The sequence below is a fragment of the Panthera onca genome, chromosome B4, assembly GCF_046562875.1.
Source record: "Panthera onca isolate mPanOnc1 chromosome B4, mPanOnc1 haplotype 2, whole genome shotgun sequence".
In the NCBI taxonomy this organism is placed as follows: domain Eukaryota; kingdom Metazoa; phylum Chordata; class Mammalia; order Carnivora; family Felidae; genus Panthera; species Panthera onca.
In genome coordinates this window covers 44,147,567-44,153,566 of record NC_138345.1, presented here as the reverse complement: position 1 = coordinate 44,153,566, position 6,000 = coordinate 44,147,567, and positions in this window count along the sequence as shown.

Sequence of the window (6,000 nt, the reverse complement as noted above, 5' to 3'; positions counted from 1 at the left end):
GTCTGAGGGGTAACACAGCAATCTGCACAACCTGAACCACAGACTTCAGCAGGTACGCGGCACAGAGAGATGAACTGGGGGAGAGAGAAACTGCAGAGGGCAGGGAGCTGTTTTTGGGTGCAGAGAGAGGATGGAGATGGGGTTGGGGGGGAAGTGGGGGACAGAATATGGGAAAAGCAACCCCCACCCAAAGCACCTGGAGAGAAAGTGGAAAAGTGGAAACAGCCGCAGGGACTGAACTAAAAAGGGAGAAGGGAGAAAGGAGAGGGTTTAAATTCCATTAAGACTCTATAAATGGAGAGCACAGAGGCTGCAACTCTGCAGCTCGATACCTGGTGGTGCTCTGGTGGGAAGGACGAGTCCCCAGGAGCAGAATGGAGTCCGGAGGTCTTCAGGCCACATGGGAAGAGCTGGTTCCCCTCCTGAGAGGACACCTGGTAGAGGGTGCATGAGTCCCACAAAGGCAAGGCTCCAGCGGACCCGGGAGAAAAACCACATTCGCTGGTGCTGGAACAAGGTTGCTGGGGGTGAAGCCTGGTGCCCGATGCGTGTTGTGATTTGCCTTAATCCCTGAAATGCTGCTGCTACATGATCGCGTGAACTTTTTCTGAGGCAGGCTGGCACCCGGCTGCAGGCTCTGGGCATTGGCAGCAGCACGGTCCCGTGAACATTCCTGGGTGCAGCCGGCACCCGGCCATTGCTCAGTGAGTCCTTCCCGCAGAGGGGTGGAACGGGTCAAAGCCGCAATTCTTCAGAAGTAAGGGGCCGGTAAGAACAGGCACATCTGAGATAAAACTCAGGACGGAGATTCTGCCTGGGGCTTGGTCACAGACAGTGTAAAAACGGGGAGTGGACGGAGCCAAAGACAAAGGACAGGTGCACGATTGCTATTGGGGAAGAACACAGTTCCAATACCGGAGACCGGGTGGCTGAGGGATGCCATTTCCACTGCTTCCACGCATGCGCATGCGCATGCGCATGCGCACTGATGAGCACCGCAATAATCCACCCCAGTAGGCTAGCAGCGCCATCTAGTGGAGAGCGGAGCTGTTATACTAAGCCCTGCTCAACTGGGCCAAGCTCGCTGTTCAAGAACACGTCTCTCTGCCTGTTTAGTTTATGGACTATAAAGTGCTTCATAGTTTGACTTTTAGGGCCAAACGAAGTAATTTCAGTCGTATTTCAGTCTGTTTGCCGGTCCATCTATTCAATTTTCTTTCTTTTTTTTTCTTTTTTCTCTTTTTTGTTTTTCTTTTTCTTGAATACAGGAAGAGAAAAAATTCACTTTAATTTTCAATTTTTATTAAAAATATTTTTCTTTCATTTTTCTTCTACTATATTTTTTACTTTTGTTTAAATTTTTTCAAATTCTATTTTACTTCCATCATTTTATTTTATTCTACTTCAGTGTATTCATTTTTTCAAATTTTCTTATTTCCTTTTTTTTTCTTTTTCCTTTTTTTCTCTAATCTATTAACCCCTTTCAACACCCAGACTAGAACACACTTAGGATCTAGCATCATTTATTCAATTTTTTTGTGTGTGTCTGTTTTTAATTTTTCAATTTTAATATTTTTTTAATTTTAATTTTTTAATTTTAATTTTTATCTCATTAATTCCTTTTCTCCCTTCAAACTAACAAAACAAAGGAATTTACCCCAAAAGAAAGAGAGGAATCTACCCCAAATAGAAAGAGAAATGACAGCCAGGGACTTAACCAACACAGATACAGGCAAGATGTCTGAACCAAAACTTAGAATCACAATAACAAGAATACTAGCTGGAGTCAAAAATAGATTAGAATCCCTTTCTGTGGAGATAAAAGAAGTAAAAGCTAGTCAGGATGAAATAAAAAATGCTATAACTGAGCTGGATCTCAAATGTATGCCACGGTGGCAAAGATGGATGAGGTAGAACAATCAGCTATATAAAGGACAAACTTATGGAAAATAATGAAGAGGAAAATAGAGGAATATTAAGGCAAAAGAGCATGATTTAGGAATTAGAGAAATCAATGACTCATTAAAAAGGAACAACATCAGAATCATAGGGGTCACAGAAGAGGAAGAGAGAGAAATAGGGGTAGAAGGGTTATGTGAGCAAATCATAGTGGAAAACTTTCCTAACCTGGGGAAAGACACAGGCATCAAAATCCAAGAAGCACAGAGGATTCCCATTAGACTCAACAAAAACCAACCACCAACGAGGCATATCATAGTCAAATTCACAAAATACTCAGGTAGGGAAAGAATTATGAAAGCAGCAAGGAAAAAAAGTCCCTAACCTACAAGGGAAAACAGATCAGGTTTGCAGCAGATTTATCCACAGAAACTTGGCAGGCCAGAAAGGAGTGGCGGGATATATTCAGTGTGCTGTACCAGAAAAATATATAGCCAAGAATTCTTTATCCAGCAAGGCTGTCATTCAAAATAGAAGGAGAGATAAAAAGTTTCCCAAACAAAAATTAAAGGAGTTTGTGACCACTAAACCAGCCCTGCAAGAAATTTTAAGGGGGACTCTCTGAGGGAAGAAAACATGAGAAAAAGAAAGAAAGAAAGAAAGAAAGAAAGAAAGACCAAAAGCAACAGATTAGAAAGGACCAGAGAACACCACCAGAAACTCCAACTCTACAAGCAACATAATGGCAATAAATTTGTATCTTTCAGTACTCACGCTAAACATCAATGGACTCAATGCTCCAATCAAAAGACATAGGGCAACAGAATGGCTAAGGAAACAAGATCCATCTATATGCTGTTTACAAGAGACACTTTAGACCCAAAGACACTTTCATATTGAAAGTAAGGGGATGGAGAACCATCTATCATGCTACTGGTCAACAAAAGAAAGCTGGAGTGGCCATATTTATATAAGACAATGTAGAGTTTAAAATAAAGACTATATCAAGAGATGAAGAAGGGAAGTATATCATAATTAAGGGGTCTATCCACCAAGAAGACCTAACAATTATAAACATTTATGCACCAAATGTGAGAACACCAAATATGTAAATCAATTAATCACAAACATAAAGAAACTCATTGATAATAATACCATAATAGTAGGGGACTTCAACATCCCACTTACAGCAATGGATAGATCATCTAATAAAAAACTCAACAAGGAAATAACGGCTTTGAATGACACACTGGACCAGATGGACTTAACAGATATATTCAGAACATTTCATCCTAAAGCAGCAGAATATACACTCTTCTCCAGTGCACATGGAATGTTCTCCAGAATAGACCACATACTGGGACACAAATCAGCCCTCAAACAAGTACAAAAAGACTGAGATCATATTGTGCATGCTTTCAGACCACAACACTATGAAACTTGAAATCAACCACAAGAAAAAAATTTGGAAAGGTAACAAATACTTGGAGACTGAAGAACATCCTACTAAAGAATGAATGGGCTAACCAAGAAGTTAAAGAGAAAATTAAAAGTTCATGGAATCCAATGAAAATGATAACGCCACAACCCAAAACCTCTGGGATGCAGTAAAGGTGGTCATAAGAGGAAAGTATATAACAATTCAGGCCTTCCTAAAGAAGGAAGAAAGATCTCACATACACAACCTAACTTTGCACCTTAAAGAGCTGGAAAAAGAACAGCAAATAAAACCAAACCATCAGAAGACAGGAAATAATAAAGATGAAAGCAGAAATTAATGCTATGGAAACCAAAAAACAAAACAAACAAACAAACAAAAACAAACAAACAAAAAACAGTAGAGCAGATCAATGAAACCAAAAGCTGGTTCTTTGAAAGAATTAACAAAATTGATAAACCACTAGCCAGTTTGATCAAAAAGAAAAAAGGAACGGACCCAAATAAAGAAAATCAAGAATGAAAGAGGAGAGATCACCACCAAAACAGCAGAAATAAAAACAATAATAAGAGAATATCATGAGCAATTATACACCAATAAAATAAACAATCTGGAAGAAATGGACAAATTCCTCGAAACATATACACTACCAAAACTGAAACAGGAAGAAATCAAAAATTTGAACAGACCCATAACCAGTAAAGAAATCGAGCTAGTAATCAAAAATCTCCTCAAAAACAAGAGTCCAGGGTCAGATGGCTTTCCAGGGGAATTTTAACAAACATTTAAGGAAGAGTAACACCTATACCTTTGAAGCTGTGCCAAAAAATAGAAATGGAAGGAAAACTTCCAAACTCTTTCTATGAAGCCAACATTACCTTGATTCCAAAACCAGACAGAGACCACACTAAAAAGGAGAACTATAGACCAATTTCCCTGGTGAACATGGATACAAAAATCCTCAATAAGATATTAGCCAACCGGATCCAACAATACATTAAAAAAATTATCCACCACTACCAAGTGGGATTTATACCTGGGATGCAGGACTGGTTCAATATGCACAAAACAATCAATGTGATTCAGCACACCAATAAAAGAAAGGACAAAAACCACATGATCCTCTCAATAGATGCAGAGAAAGCATTTGACAAAATACTTTCTTGATAAAAGCCCTCAAGAAAGTAGGGATACGAGGATCAAACCACAAGATCATAAAAGCCATATATGAAAGACCCAACGCTAATATCATCCTCAAGGGGAAAAAACTGAGAGCTTTCCCCTAAGGTCAGAAACAAGAGAGGGATGTCCACTCTCACCACTGTTATTCAACAACGTACTGGAAGGCTTAGCCTCTGCAATCAGACAACACAAAGAAATAAAAGGCATCCGAATCAGCCAGGAGAAGGTCAAACTTTCACTCTTCGCAGATGACATGATACTTTATATGGAAAACCCAAAAGATTCCACCAAAAAACTTCTAGAACTGATTCATGAATTCAGCAAAGTTGCAGGATATAAAATCAATGCACACAAATCGGCTGCATTCCTATACACCAACAATGAAGCAACAGAAAGAGAAATCAAGGAATCTATCCCATTTCCAATTGGAACAAAAACCATAAAATACCTAGGAATAAATCTAACCAAAGACATGAAAAATCTATACACTGATAACTATAGAAAGCATACAAAAGAAATCGAAGAAGACACAAAAAAATGGAAAAAGATTCCATGCACCTGGATAGGAAGAACAAATATTGTTAAAATGTCAATACTACCCAAAGCTATCTATATATTCAATGCAATTTCTATCAAAATAACACCAGAATTCTTCACAGAGCTGGAATAAATAATCCTAAAATTTGTAGGGAACCAGAAAAGACCCCGAATAGCCAAAGAAATCTTGAAAAAGAAAACCAAAGCAGGAGGCATCATAATCCCAGACTTCAAGCTGTACTACAAAGCTGTAATCATCAAGACAGTATGGTACTGGCACAAGAACAGACACTCAGATCAATGGAACAGAATAGAGAACCCAGAGAGGGGCCCACAAACATATGGCCAACTAATCTTTGACAAAGCAGGAAAGAATATCCAAGGGAACAAAGACAGTCTCTTCAGCAAGTGGTGCTGGGAAAACTGGACAGCGACATGCAGAAGAATGAACCTACACCACTTTATTACACCATACACAAAAAGAAAGTCAAAATAGATGAAAGACCTAAATGTAAGACAAGAAGCCATCAAAATCCTTGAGGAGAAAGCAGACAAAAACCTCTTTGATCTTGGCTGCAGCAACTTCTTACTCAGCACATCTCCGGAGGCAGGGAAACAAAAGCAAAATGAACTATTGGGACCTCATCAAAATAAAAACTTCTGCACAGCGAAAGAAGTAATCAGCAAAACTCAAAGGCAACCCACAGAATGGGAGAAGATATTTGCAAATGACATATCAGATAAAGGGTTAGTATCCAAAATCTATAAAGAACTTATCAAACTAAACACCCAAAAAACAAATAATCCAGTGAAGAAATGGGCAAAAGACATGAATAGACACTTCTCCAAAGAAGGCATCCAGATGGGCAACCGACCAATGAAAAAATGCTCCACATCACTCATCATCAGGGAAATACAAATCGAAACCACAATGAGATACCACC